Source organism: Gorilla gorilla, chromosome 3 (assembly GCF_029281585.2).
Source record: "Gorilla gorilla gorilla isolate KB3781 chromosome 3, NHGRI_mGorGor1-v2.1_pri, whole genome shotgun sequence".
Classification (NCBI taxonomy): Eukaryota; Metazoa; Chordata; class Mammalia; order Primates; family Hominidae; genus Gorilla; species Gorilla gorilla.
In genome coordinates, this window is record NC_073227.2 from 35956420 (window position 1) to 35973014 (window position 16595).

A 16595-nucleotide genomic window follows, 5' to 3' on the forward strand; every position below is an offset into this window, starting at 1 on the left:
GTCTACTCACCATCATTTATTTGTTTATTCAGTTGTTTATTTTGTCAGTAAGGACCCATAGGTATTTATTTTCTAGTTTGGGTTATAATCTGAAACTTTATTATTTTTTTTCTCTCTTTGGTTGTTCTAGCTTTGGCTATTGGAAGTTCTTTCAGTTGGTTCTGTGCCCCTTTGGCATATTCCGTGTGTGTGTGTGTGTGTGTGTTCTTTCTTAGAACTCTTGTTTTCTGCACTATAAGATGTTCCGAGTTTACCTTGTGCATTTTCTGTTCCATTCCTAGAATGAGCCATTTCTCAAAGAGTCTTGGTTCCTTTTATTGGAGAATGGTACTGGAAACCAAGGTAGGATGCTAGGCATACTCACTGCTACTGGGGAGTCATTTGTTTATGTGAGGATACCAAATCATGCATATACAATATCTATAATACTTTTAATTTTAACTATCTGTAACTATATTAAGCAAAACACGGGTTCTTACCAATGTTCCAGCACTAATTGGGATCACTGTAGCAGTCCCCCACCCCAGCCAACCAGTTTATCTGTAAATTCCACAAGAACACTGAGAAACTTAGCTGCCAGCACACTCTATCCAGTTATTTGCTCTGTTGCAGTATTTGTGTATAAGTTTCAGAAATGTGAACCTTTTACCCATGGTGGCAAATGACTAGATAAACCAGAATACAGTTACTCTATTCAAATCCTTTTGCCTTTATTCTCATGGACACAATTCGTTTCCAAATTTACTGAAGTCTTCACTATTTTGTCCCAACCCCTTTAGTAAGGTTGTTTCATACCTTTGTGATACATTGGGATACTCCTGCTACAGACTGAATTCATTCCTGAAAATCCTGACTTCCTAAGCCATTTTTATAATTTGCATACTGCTCAGAGTGTTTTTCTAGAGTCTGTTAAAATTAGGGTGCCATTACTAGCCAAGTAATAATTACCATGGGGATAATGGGGCGATAACTATTTATTTATTTATTTATTTTTTGAGACATAGTCTTGCTCTGTTGCCCAGGCTGGAGTGCAGGGGCACTATCTCAGCTCACTGCACCCTCTGCCTCCCCAGTTCAAGCAATTCTCCTGCCTCAGCCTCCTGAGTAGCTGGGATTACAGGCGCCTGCCAGCATGCCCATCTAACTTTTTTTTTTTTTTTTTTAAGTAGAGCTGGGGTTTCACCATGTTGGCCAGGCTGGTCTCAAACTCCTGACCTCAGGTGATCCACCCACCTTGGCCTCCCAAAATGTGGGACTGTAGGCATGAGCCACTACACCCAGCTGGTGATAGCACTGTAAATAACTCTTTAAGAAACCAGGAGAATCTTGCCGAAGGTTCTGAAGTTTTATACTAAGGAAACATACTTATAAAATTCCAAGGAATTCACTGGAATTACTTAACTGGGCTTCCTTTGTTAAGCTTAGAATTAGAGGTTATTGATTTGTTCAGGTCAGGTTCCAAAAGCAGTTTAAAAGCTATCACATTCAGTTCGTTCTTTTCCAATTCACATACTTAATGTATTTTAAAAAAATCAAACTCTTCTTTAAATGTTCTGTCAGTGTCAATAATAGTCTTATAAAGAAAGTCCCAAGAATTCATTGCATCATAGGTAATCCTACAGGTATAAACTCTGGTTACCTACACAATAACCAACATTTTAAAAATACAATTAAATTGGATTTCAACAACTCATAATTAGTAGATCAAAGATATTTGATAATTATTAGAATACAATGTACATTCAGATTCTATATTTATGTCTGAAATCCCCTATAGGCCCCTCATATATAACCCTAGTATAATTGAAAGTCTTAAATGGACTGGTTTTTGAATATAACTTGTACATAAATAAGCAGAGTTTAATAACTAATTTTTAATAAAATAATGCTCATATTTATGTGTTGCTTGAGGAATGTCAAGGCATTCCAATTCATTACACATAGTAACACTCCTCAAATCCTCTTTCCTTTATTTCTCTCATGGCATCAAATTGTTCTAAGTTCTCTTCTTTACTAAGTCTTCTAATCCCTCTCAAACACCCCACGAAGCTCTAACAGCTCTGCCTTCTTTCAGATTTTTCTTTACTCAAATCTCTCCCTATGTCTTCTCTAGCTGAATATGTAACGTCTCCCTTCTTCTCTGCCCTGTCTCTGTCGGGGTAGATAAAAGCCTGCTTAGATGGGAACCTGGGGAAGGGAACACAGCAGGGAAAGACAAAGGACAAAGGAAAGAATCACTCCCGTAATAAATTGTGTACCTACCTGATGCATTTTAAACAGTTGAAAAAAGAACTTTTTTTTAATCGATAGAATTAATACCAAGGAAGTTAATCCTCAATAAATATGATGTGTTTTATTTTTCATAAGATGTCTATACCCATCAATATAAAATTTATTTGATTCAAAATAGAGATTTTGGTTTTTAAATTTTATTTTAATGTAAAGAATCACTGCAGAGTGTCTGCTCTGGTTTTGCTTTGAAAGTTCATGAATCGAACCTTAATGAATGTCAAAATGAGAAGCATCTCTTTGAAGCTCCATGAATCTTTTAATGTCCCTGTTACACTATTTTTTGGTGATAATCAGTATCTATAACAAGAAACTCATCTCAGTGCCTTTGCCTGGGGCCAGAAACACCTCACCTTCTCCACAAGATATTGTTACACTGAGTTGGTTAAAAGGTGATTTTAGACATAGCAGTTACATGTTTTTCTCCCTTTTTTGTCAATTTGAGTTTAATTTAAATTCATATATTTTTCCATAAGTAAGAAATTTTTAATAATCATCTCAGAATTAAAGAAAAAGTAGCAAGCAAAGTCTGAAACATGACAATATGTATTGATAGCTTTGATTTTTGAAGTCAGCGATCCCTAGCTGCAGAAGTATGGAACAAAATGACCCATTTTTACTAAGGAGAACTTGGAAACGTGTTCCAAATTTCAAAGAACAGATCGGGAAGGTTAAAATATCATGTAGTAGTGAAAAAGGATGGGTGCTGTAGTCAAAAACACATTACTTTGGGTTGCAATTTACATACAGTAGTAACTATTTTTATTGAGCCGTTACTAAGTGATACATACTGCACTAAGTTCTTCATGTGTATTAACTCATTCCACACTTGAATCTTATGAATGTACAATGTTATTACTATTCCAAATATTAAATTAGAGACTGAGGTTTGAAGAAATATAGATAAGTTACCCATAAATATGAAATAAATAAATGAAAAAGAAAGGATTCAAACACAATCTATAATTGCAAAGTTCAGGAAATAGTGCCTGGAATATACTGCCTCTATTTTTGTGAATTAAATATTAGCTGCAAGAAATAGAATGTTCACTAGTTCACTTAAGGAGAATAGCAACTGAGAAAAGAATATTGAGAAGCTCACATAATCTACAGGAGAGAGAGTTATGCTTAGGGGCTACTCATCAAGAACATACTCACCACACTGTTGGGGGTTCCAGTGAGGACTCACTGCAACCTCAGTTGGGCAAAAAAAACTGAGGGTCACACCACCACTTCTCTACTGCCACTGCCTTTCCAAAGTCAGCAAATGCTGTATCTTCTGCTTTGTCACATTGTTCTATTCTGATTAAATCCACACTCAGCTGTCTGAAAGATCCTAGCTACAAGGGAGGTGAGAAAAGAAAGCATAGAGAGAAGCCTTCCCAAGCCGTGAGAGCACTTATTTCTCAGTGTCCTGGAGTCCTTCGTCTGTATTTTGTACTCAGAGTGCCTGCTTTGCAAATAGCTAACCTTGAGTGCATCCATATCTGCAGTGTATTCTGAAATCTTTAGTCCAAGGACTGTGTCTAACCTTCTTTGTATCTCCCAGGGATCCTAGCACAGTAGGTGACCATTCATTTCAGTGGTTTGAACCGAATGCCTCTCTTAGAATTATGGTAGCACATAGACAGAGCTACTAAAACAATCTGGCTAAGGAGCATGATGAGTCAGATCTCTTGGTTCCTGCTCCAGGATTCTTCCATCATGTAGTACCAAATTGTTCTACTTCCATAAAGATAATTTACTCTACCTTCATATTCATAGGCAGAACTTCCCTCATTTGGTTTTTAGCAGAATACTTTCAATTATATTATTACAAAAATGGGTGCACTGTCTTATTCATGGGCATGGAAAGTGATGACATTAGAATCTCATTTGATACACCTTTTAAAAAGATCTTTAAAATTATAGACTATTTAAGCTAATGGCTAAACATCATTTGCCACAATGTTTCTATTTTCAAAAGTTGAAAAAAAAAAAGCTGATTATGAAATGCCTCTGTGCCTCCGGTACTGAACTAAGCAGGGAATCTGTGGATTTCTACTGTAGTTTGTACTTGCAGCATCAAAGCACTTACTATTCATGCCCATTGCATTGACCTGGTGAGCAGTTTCTAATGTGCACTAGACTGAGAATTTTTTATGACAGCAACTGAAATGTTTGCAGGCAGAGTCCCATCAAGTCAGAGTCATTATTAACTCATAGTAAGTACTTAGTAAATTAGTATTAATTGTGGGTGAAAATAAAATACCTTTGATTATTGTATTAATAATACAATAATCAATAATCAAATTTATTGTAAAATAAAGTACCTTTGGTTCTGGTTGGGGCTTAGGACAGATACCTGTCAGCTTTCCTTTTTTTTTTTTTTTTTTGGAACGGAGTCTTGTCCTGTTGCCCAGGCTGGAGTGCAATGGTGCAATCTCAGTTCATTGCACCCTCTGCCTCCCGGGTTCCAACGATTCTCCTGCCTCAGCCTCCCAAGTAGCTGGGATTACAGGTGCCCACCACCGGGCCCAGCTAATTTTTGTATTTTTAGTAGAGACGGGGTTTCACCATATTGGCTAGGCTGGTCTTGAACTCCTGAGCTAGTGATCTGCCCACCTCAGCCTCCCAAAGTGCTGGCATTACAGACGCGAGCCACCGTGCCCGGCCCCAGCTGTCCCTTTATTGGCAGTAATTTTACAGCTCACAGGGCACCAAAATATAAGAGATTTGATCTCAAAGAGAAAAGCATATTTGCAGATGTTCTCTGTCTTTAATAAAATTAACCAAGTTAAACAAAAACTCCCCCTCCATCCCAATCCTACAAGACAGAAGCAAGAAGACTTGTTTGGAAGCAGTCATAGTGATTCGATGCTATATAAAGGTGAATCAAACCAGGCTAATTACAGCCAAGATGATGAGAAGTTTCGGTTTCTGAATATATTTTGAATTGAGAGCTAATGGCATGCCCTGATGAGCTGACAAAAATTATGAGAAAAAGAGAAGTCATACATGACTTGACTTGAAGGTTTATGTTCTAAGTAGCTGGAAAAAAGAGGTCAATCTTCATTGAACTGCAGAAAACTCTAGATGAAATAAGATTTGAGGACAATATGGAGAGTTCAGTGTTGAATATGTTAAGTTTTCAATCCCTGTTACGATGTTATACTAAGTAGAAATATCTAGGAGGCTATTGCATAAGTAGTTGAGAGTTTGTAAGAGAGATCTGGGCTGAAGATATGAATTACAGAGCCTACAGTCCGTATTTATCACTATGAGAATGGATGATATCTATATGGGATTGAATGTAGTACAGAAAAGGTGAGGATAAAGGAATGATTTCTAGGGTACTTCAACATTAAGGGTTTGTGGAAAAGAGAAGAAACATTCAAAGGTACGATCTGTCAGTTAGGAGGAAACTAAGCAAATGTGTCATCCAGGAATATAAGCAAAGAAAAAGTTTCAAAGTTCTAGGAGAAGGAAATGATTGATTATGTCAAATGATACATATAGATCATGTGATATGAGGTTGGCATATTGATCAATTGACTTTACAGAGTTATTTGACAATCTTCAAAACAGTAGTTTAATTATAGTGAGAGGTCAAATACTTTCTGCAGTGAATTTAAGAGAGAGTGGTAGGAAAGGAAATAGAATCAATAAAAATAGATAACTCTTTTGAAAAGTTTTCACTGGAAGATGGAGGTGAAATGGGTCCAAATAATTCTGATTTTGCTTTTTTTAAACAAGATGAAATAAGACAGCAAGCATGCCTACTAATGGAGTGATCCAGAAGATTGGGCATCATTGATGACATAAAAGAGAGTAGATAGAATTATGACAGTAAGGGGATTGCTTGATGTACAAGAGGAGGGGCTGACACTACATAAGCTCAGAAATTGCTCAGCCGCATTATGAGGAGGGAAGACACTGTACATTCCTGTAGATACTAATGATACTAGTTAATGTAGAAGTAGTAGAAGTAGAAAGCAAACTGAAAATGAAAATCGGAGAAGAGGTTTGGAATTTTGAGGACAGTGACATATCTGACAGTTATCAAGGAAAGAGGGCCAAAAAAAAAAAAATGAATCCGAGAAACAGATTCAAATTATAAGGCAGCATGGGGGCCCACTTGAGCTCATAGTTGTGAATTTAGTAAAACTAGTCATCATGGTTATACATTGTAATTTAGCCCTGTTCAGCTGCATGAGAATGGTCAGTTAGGAAGCAGATAAATGGATTTTGCTGCCACATGATTTTTCCCAAGTAGTATAATAAAGTAAGAGAGAGGCATGGGTTTGGACAGTTTGGGCAAAAGAGTAACTATAACAGACAATGAAATTAACTGGCTAAGTAGGGGAATTAGAGCATTAATGAGTTTGATATATACTGCTACTTAACAGTAGTACCTATTCAGCTTTAGATTTTGGTGTGATGGATTGCTTAGAAATTTTGTTGCCAAATCAAAGGAAAACAGAAGACAAACTTGCTACAGCTTTCAGATATTAAGTTGTTCCAAAAACAAGCAAGCATGCAACACACATACACACACACACATTCACATACTCACACACTTAGTGTGTAGCAGCTAGTTGTTTTCACTCTGTCTCAAGATTTTTATTTCAAAAATTGAAATTGCAGACTGTCTTATTCAATAAGAATATCATACTTTTTTTTTAAATGACAAAAGCTGATCAGACACACTCTTAACATCATGGTTAGATGGACTGTTTGAATGGTAGAATGTGACTGCCAACAAAGGAAGTATACAAATAAACAAATATGTTCTTGCAAAAAATAAAAAGTCCAGAGAATCGAATGATCAGTGCCGCAGTCGTTACTTCCTTTTCATTTATCATTTCAAGCTGCGTTATTTTGATGGCTTTTCAGCTGTGAGACTACTTGGTGCTGATGCAGAAATAATGAAATACTGAAAACCCCAAACAACAGAAACGTCTATAACTGGTAATGGGCATCCTCCTTCAGTTTATTAACTCCAGCTGTGCTGTTTGACTGTTTTTTGTGAAGAGGTGCCACATGAGATGAATATCGAATGGAAGATAGAGGATCTAATGTCACAAGCAACTGGATCACCCAAACTCTGTATTACAAGACAGGCAGTTTGAGGAAATTGCCCTACTTTGAAGCACAGTTCCATGCTCATCAAGATAAAATGTGACCAATATAAATTCCTTTTGGTGGAGGTGTGTCACCTTCAGTGTTCACAATGACACTCGACAGTGAACGTACTGATTATATGCCCAGACAGAACTCTGAACAATATTACAGAATAGTCAAGGTATCAAGGTGTGACAGAGTATTTTTCTAATCTCTGGATCTCCCAATAGAATAAAATTTGGAAAAAAAAAAAATCACTTAACAGTAAGAGTGAGAATGTGTGCTACCTTACTCCTGACTTTTCTCTTTAAAGTGACTCTTATATTTTGATGCCCTGGGCCATTTCAATTACTTTAAAAATAAAGGAATGACTTAGAAAACTGGAAAGATCGTTGCTTCCAAATTCACAATAAAAAAGTTGAGCAGGCCAGACGTGGTGGCTCACGCCTGTTATCCCAGCACTTTGGGAGGCCGAGGCGAGCTGATCATGAGATCAAGAGATTGAGACCATCCTGGCCAACATGGTGAAACCCCGTCTCTACTAAAAATACAAAAATTAGCTGGGCGTGGTGGCACACACCTGTAGTCCCAGCGACATGGGAGGCTGAGGCAGGAAAATCACTTGAACCCAGGAGGCAGAGGTTGCAGTGAGCCGAGATCAGGCCACTGCACTCCAGCCTTGTGACAGAGTGAGACTCCGTCTCAAAAAAAAAAAAAAGTTCAACAAATTTACAACTCCTCTTGATCTTTCAGAGAGCTGAAGTTGTAGGACAACCAGTTGGCCCCAAATCTAAGGAGAGTCAGGTGCCTGCATGGAGAAGCAAGAAGACGGAGAGCTGGGTTACCTGGGCAAAATGCAGCCAAATACTAGTAAGAGGAGTTCAGTGAGGGTGACTGATAATTATTGGAGGCCAGGCAAGTATGCACTGTTGAAAGAGGGAGAGTCCTGAGAAAACCTGCCTGATGATACAGACCTGGGGAGAGGCACCAACAGCCACCCAAGCAGGGATTCAGATTTCTACCGGGACACTCCTTCCCTTAATATGAGGTAGAAAGGGCTACAAACACTGTCATTCGCAAAGCACTAGTAAAAATTCATTACCAGCTAGGAGAAGAGAGCAATAAAACAAAACAAAACATCCTTTACTCTTGGGACAGGGTCAGAACTAAATTAAATGGGGAAGGTGGGAGCATTGAAACCACAACTCTGACACCCAGTGCCTTAGTGCGCACCTAAGACTGAGACTTAGCATAACAGAAACTCCATCCCCTCCCTCTATCCTTCACACGCAATCTCCTGTCAAGCTGTAAAGCATTGAGGCTGGTATGATACAATGTCTCCTTAAAGTTTAGCTCAAAGAGAAGATCAAAAGCTGAGGATGGATCAGAAACAGAACACATGCACACACCCACACACTCACTCAAAATTAAAATTAAAATTAAAAAAAAATTTCAGGACCCATCTCCCTGAAAAAAAAAATTAAAGAAAGTTCTTCAAGTAAAAAGATGATAATACCAGACAGATATAATAGATTTTACATCTATATAAATAAATGAAGAGCAATGGTAGTTGAACAAATGATGGTTTTAAAAAAGATTATTTTTGTATTGGTTTGGATTGGTATTTAACAAAGTGCTATAGATTTAGTGGCTTACAATGTCATCCCTGTATTATCTCACAGTCATAAGGCTCAGAAGTCTGGGAATGGCAGCTCTGCACAGGATTTTACAGTCCAGCATTAAGATCTCATCTGAGGCTCAAGATCTTCTTGTAGATGCACCAATTATTTCAATTATTGCCAGAATTCAGTTTATTCAATTTGGAGAACTTAAGTCCCTGTTTTCTGGCTGGCTCTTGGCAGCATAAACCACAAAAATGATCAAATTTCTTTGTCAATTGTGTTTCTAACTGTATCCAAACTGGACATTTTATTATTTACAGACAATTGTTATTTTGTTTTAATTCTCTTCAAAACATGGTTTATATTCAAGCTGTGGAACTTTAACAAGTGCTCTCAAATGCAGGTAACTCACAACAACAAGAACAACAACAAAACATACAGAACTCATGAAAAGCTAAAATGTTTATAAATATCAAGCAAAGCAGAGGTTAATAAAATGGACTAAACTAACAGAAAACAAAAACAAATTTTACTTTTGCTTAAAACATGGCTAATCTTTATCTTATTTTTCAGAGTCAATAAAACTTGTCTTAAGCTAGCTACAGCGTTTAACAACTAAATAAAGTGTACTCTTGTAAACAGAATTTAAAGTGTTTGTTTCTCTCTGACTAGTTCCTCTAGAATTTAAAAACTAGTTGTAAGTATTCGTAAATTACAGCAATATAGTTGTTTGCATCAGTTCAATAAGAATCTATTTTCTTTTGTAACAGAACACAATTGGAAAAACTTGTCATTTTACCAAGGCTTTAACTGAAATCCTTTTATAACTATAGGGTCTGGAATGACAGAGCAGGAGCACCGTCACTGTGGACAAACACCACCACTTTAAGTTCCAGCTCCCTTTCTAGCCTCATGCATTTCAAGGAAATCACTTCTGTTCTAACTACAAGCAGCCAGAAAAAGCAGACAGTAAAACACAGATAAGACAACTCCGGCACAGAGGGAGGTGGGGGGAAAGTCTCCTGGGTAACTGCCAAACTTCACCCTCATACAATGGGCCCCGGTAAAACAGTGGGCCTTAATAAGCACATTCCTTTCCCTTCAGGTGCACTAAAATAGGGAAGCTAAAAGCAAACTCCGGGAATATGCCTGCAGCTGCAGAAAGATGTATGGAGACAGACACGCAATTCTCCCTCCCAAATAAGCACAAGAAAATACAGAAGCAGTCCAAGCCTCTAACAAACTCTCCCACCCTAAATCCTTAAAAACTCTTAGTCCTGCCAGCTCGGTGGCTCACGCCTGTAATCTCAGCACTTTGGGAGGCCGAGGCGGGAGGATCACAAGGTCAGGAGATCGAGATCATCCTGGCTAACACGGTGAAACCCCGTCTCTACTAAAAATAACAAAAAAATTAGCCGGGCGTGGTGGCGGGCGCCTGTAGTCCCAGCTACTCCGGAGGCTGAAGCAGGAGAATGGCGTGAACCCGGGAGGTGAAGCTTGCAGTCAGCCGAGATCGCGCCCCTGCACCCCAGCCTGGGCAACAGAGCGACACTCAGTCTCAAAAAAAAAAAAAAAAAAAAAAATACTCTTACGTAAAAGAGTGTGCCTCGGACCTAATTCGGCCAGAAGCTCCTTTCAGATTTGTTTTCTCTAAAATAAACCTGTCTTAACTGGTGAGTCACCCTTCCTGTTTCTCTCCTCTTTAATTCTTACAGGCAGAGGACTCCTCTAAGCTCTCAGAAGTCAGTTTCAGATCCCCATCACGTGGTCCCTCCACAGGTAGTTCACAACAAAGATGTTTCTCCCAGGCCAGTAGGAGGAATTTTTCGAAATGTTACCCTCTTTCAATGACCTAGCCTGATTAAGTTACATCCACCCAGAATAATCTTCCTTTTGATTAACTCAAAGCCAAAGGATTAGAGACCTTAGTTACATTTGCAATCTTTTTTCTGCCATATACCATAGTATAATTAGTGACAGCTCTTCATATTCATAGATCTCTACCAACTCAAAGGATATGGATTGTACAGAGTGTATACATTAGGAGGCTGGATTCTTGGAGGTAATGCTAGAGCTTTGTCCATCATAATTTTTATTCTATTCTAATTGCTGTAAAAAGTAACTGATTATCTAAAGCAAAAATGGTAGCAATATATTATATTTTATGGCATATGAAAAATAAAATAATTGATAATAGTAGCGCAAAGTATGAAAGAGAGGAATTGGGCATTTCATGAGTTTCTTATACATTAAATAGTATAATATTAGTTGAATGTAAATATGAACATTTTAAGCCCTAGGGAACCATTATAAAAATATTAAAGAGGTATAAATAATAGGACAATAGGGGAAATTAAAGGGAATAATTAAAAACATTCAAGTGGCCAAGAGCGGTGGCTCATGCCTGTAATCCTAGCACTTTGGGCCGCCAAGGTGGGAGGATCACCAGTTCAGGAGTTTGAGACCAGCCTGACCAACATGGTGAAACCCCGTCTCTACTAAAAATACAAAAATTAGCCAGGTGTGGTGGTGTGTGCCTGTAATCCCAGCTACTCAGGATGCTGAGGCAGGAGAATCGCTTGAACCCAGGAGGTAGAGGTTGCAGTGAGCCGAGATTGCTCCACTGCACTCCAGCCTAGGCAACAGAGTGAGACTCTGTCTCAAAAAAAATAAAAAATAAAAAATAACTGGAAGGAAGCAAGAAAGGAAACCAAATATAGATGGTAAACAATAGAAAACATCTAACAAGCTGGTAGATTTCAGTGCAACCCTATCAGTAATTACATTACACACAAATTCTCTAAACACACTAGTTCAAAGGCTGCAATTGTAAAGCTGGATAAAAATGCAAGAGTTGAGTGCATGTTCTCTATAAGCAGTCCACATTAAATGTAAAGGCAAAGAGATAAAAAGTTAAAGGAGGGTGAAAGATATATCATGTAAAACTAACAAAAATAAAGCAGAAGCAGACAAAAAATATCAGCTAAAGTAGACTTCAGAAGAAAGATTATTACTGTGGATTAAAAAGAGATATTACAGGATGAGAAAATAACTCCTTTTCCAAGACACAGCATCCTAAAGGTGTTTGAGTACCTAAGAATATTTTCTTTCAAAATATAGATATAAAAAATTATAGAACTCAAAAAAGAAATGAGAAAATATGAAAGTTTAGCTAAAATCATTAACACTCCTCTTTCAGTAATTGACAAAACAAGTAGGTAGTAAATCAGTGAATGTACAGGTGACCTGAACCATGCTACTAGCCAACTGGATCTAGTTGACATTTATAGTCCCTTCTACCCTCAAACAGTAGAATACACAGTCTTCTCAAAAGCACATAGAACATTAACAAAGACAGGCAATATACTTCACCATAAAACAAACACTAACAAATTTAAAGTAATAGATATGCAAAGAATATTTTTACACTGTTAACAGAATCTAACTAGAAATCAATAACAAAAAGCTCTGGAAAATCTTCAAATATTTGAAAAATTTTTAAAAAGTAAAATAACCAATGAATCAAAGGAGAACTCTGAAAATAATTAAAAATATTTTGAACCCAATGAAAATAAGACATATCAAAATTTTGATGTTTTAGTGAGATGTAGCTAAAACAGTGTTTACAATGAAATCTACAGCGATAAATATTTATTTTAAAGAAAAACAGATAATTCAGTCATGTAGGGGTCCACCCTGAAAAACAAAAGAAGGGAAAATTATGACAAAAGCAAACAAAGTAAAGCAAATAATACAAATAATAGCAAAAACCAGTGGTACCGAGAATAGAAAAACAATTAAGAAAACAGACAAAATCAAAAGCTGGTTCTCTGGGGAAAAAAATCAATAAAATTTGTAAAGTATTATTCAATCTAATCAAAGTGAATGTGAGAGAGAGAGGAACAAACACAAATTACCAATATCAGAAACAAGAAACATTACTACAGACCACACAAATATTAAAGGGTAATAAGGAAATACTACAAACAATTCTATCCCCACCACTTGGAAGAAATAGGCCACTACTTTGAAATTCACAAACTGCCAACACTAAATCAAGAAAGAAAATATTCTTTACGTATTGAGGAAATTGAATTTGTATTTGAAAGCTTCCAACATGGAACACTCTGATTCCAAATGTTTTCACTGCCAAACATTTAAAGAAAAAAAATGTATATACATTCTACACAAATAATCTACATAATGGAACAGGAGAAAACACTGCCCAACTCATTTTATGATGCTGGCATTTATCTAACAAATGGAAGGGTGGTTCAATAATTAAAAATTAATCATTGAACCATAATAACAGACTATAGAAAGAAACCCATTTAATTATCTCAATAATTGTTGTAAAAACATCAGAGAAAATTCAATATTCATTCATGGTAACAATTCTCAGCAAAAGGGTTATTCATAACTTGTTGAAGAGTATCTATTAACAGCTCATAACTGACATTAGTTTTAGTAATGAATAACTGAATGTTTTCCCCTAAGATGAGTAACATTTCAAGGAAGTCTTCTCTCCCCTCCTGAACATGATATGGAGAATCCTAGTGTTTTACTAACCTCCTTTTCGCACTGGTGAGGGAGGGAATCCAATCCTAAAGTTACAGGGATGGGGGGACACAGGAAACAGAGACTGGACAGATGAGATTGACTGCAGTTTATCAGTGACACAAATTCACAGCCTGTGGGGCAGAGGACCCTGCATGCTTTGCTTCACAGGGATTCACTTGGCAACTGAATGAATAAACAGGGACATTAGAGGCAGGGTTTGTAGTAATAAGAGAACACAGTGAACTCTAATTTTTATGGAAGGACGTGATTTATTGATTTAAACTAACCATTATTCAAGGATAAGCAGGCATTATGCCTTGCCTCTGTGATAAAGTTGATTGGCTAGGGCAGGGGTCCCCAAACCGCAGGCCAGGGACAAGTAGCTGTTAGGAACCAGGCTGCATATCAAGAGGTGAGCTGCAGGGGAGCATCACTGCCTGAGCTTTGCCTCTTGTCAGAACAGCGGTGGTATTAGACTCTTATAGGATCCTGGATACTATTGTGAACTGTGCACGTGAGGGATCTAGGTTGCCTGTTCCTTATGAAAATCTAATGCCTGATGATCTGTCACTGTCTCCCGTCACCTCCAGATAAAAGCATCTAGTTGCAGAAAAACAAGCTCAGGACTCCCACTGATTCTACATTATGATAAGTTGCATAATTATTTTGTTACATATTACAATGTAATAATACTAGAAATAAATTGTGCAATAAATGTAATCCACTCAAATCATCCTGAAACCAGCTCACCAACCCTCGTCCATGGAAAAAAGGTCTTCCATGAAACTTGCCCCTTGTGCTAAAAATGTCAGGGACAATTGGATTAGGAGCCCTCATCCATTGGAGGAGAGGCAGAGGGTTAGGTCAATTGAGGCCCTCCTGATTTTACTAGATATTATCAATTGAATTGCATCTCCTCAAAAGATATGTTGAAGTCTCAATCCCAGTATCTCAGAATGTGAACTTATTTAGAAATAGGTCATTGTAGATGCAATTAGTTAAGATTAGGTCATACTGGAGTAGGGTAGGCCTTTAATCAAATATGACTGCTATCCCTATGAGAAGAGGAGAAAAGATACAAGATAGAGACACATAGATAAGATGGCCATTTGACAACAGAGACAGAAATTGGAGGGCTAGATCTATAAGCCAACGGATGCCAGAGATTATTGACAAACACCAGAAAATAAAAGAGGCAACAAAGGATTTTCCCCTACAAACATCAGAGGGACCATTGCTGTGCCGACATCTTGCTTTCAGAATTCAAGTCCCCAGAACTGTGAGCTCAAACCAGTTATCAATGTTAACATCACCAATAATAAAATATTGACATCAAGTGCCCCCTGATAAGATACACTAGGAAAGACATGGCCTCCCTTCTGTGGACTTCTTTCTCCAAATCCACAACTTGAATCTAGTAATGAAAAGACATTACAGAAATCCAAATTCAAGAATATTCTACAAAATATCTGATGAGTGCACTTTGAAGACATTAAGATCCTGAAAGAGAAGAAGATTGAAGAAGTGTTATAGATCAGAGGAGACTAAAGACAAGTGACAAGTTAATACAATATGGGACCTTGGATTGGCTCCTGGAACAGAAATAGGACATACTTGAAGAGACAGGTGAAATACAATTGAAGTGTATAATTTGGCAAACAATCAATCAATCAATCAAAATAAGACAGCTTAAAGTTCCATACCAGCCAGAACATGATATTCAAAGAAAAGATAAACTAAAAATATCCAGTAATAGTGATAAAACTATTTTCATTTGAAACATTCTGAGTAGTAATCAACAGTAAGATTTTATGTTGTTTCATCTCTGCTCATTTTACTTTGAGATGTGCATAGTTATTACATGGCATTATTTTCCCATTTATTCTATTTTTATTTAAAAAGCTAATCGTGTAGCCAAAAACTAGTTTTGGGGCCACTGGGCAAGTGGAAGTAGGTTACCTATAAAACCTTGTATTCTGTGGCTTTCTTTCTCTTTCACCATTATCTCTTTGATAATTTTAAATTTTTTATTGTTCACAGCTTAATTTTCTTTCAGTAATTTTTCTAAAATTCCCAGATTTTCAGGGATCTAAGATGAGATATGAGACAGAATTACTTACGAGCAGTCAACTCCAAATATGTCCAGTATTTAAACAGAGAAATTCAACAGTCATTTGGTAAGAACATAGACTCAGCACACCAGTCAGTGATAAAATCCTCTCTAAATACCACTTCCAATGGGTTTGAGAATTAGTCCAACTATGGAGCCACTCTGTGTTCTGTGGATGGGAAATATTTCCTTTAAACCTTCCAAAAACATTCCCTGAACAGGAGTCCCGAGGTTTCCTAAGTCACTCGGATGCCACTGGAATTTCTCTGAAATAACTGATATATTTGATCACCACAGTTATTCGAGAAGAAGTATGGGAGATCTTCCAAGGGCTTTCAAATCATGTCAACATAATTCTTTTCTGTGCTAGCCTTCTGCCTAGCTCTCTGAGACCCATATTTAATAGAGAAAAGCTGCCTTGGGTCTGCAACTGATATCCTTAACAATATTTATAACTACAGCTACTTTTTTTTTCTTTACAAATGTCACTTATCAGGGATATTTTCTGAAAGTGAGAGGTGAGAAGGTGGGCCTATTTTAGGTCCTTTTGCTATGAAGGCTTACTATTTCAGTTTTCCTTTGTTTCACACTAAAATATGTTTTACTTTGCATGTACAGATTCTCTATATCCATAGTTCCCCAACTGTGGATTCAAGCAACTGGAGATTGAAAATATTTGAAATTTAAAATAAAAATAAAAATAATACAACAATGAAAAATAATATAAATACTTAAAAAGTAAAGTATAACAACTATTTATATGGTGTTTACATTGTATTAGGCATTGTAAGTAACCTAGAGATGGTTTAAAGTACATGGGAAGATATGCATAGGTTATATGCAAATATTACACCATTTTATATAAGAATTTGAGCATCCTGAGATTTTACTATCCTGGTAGGTGCTAGAAC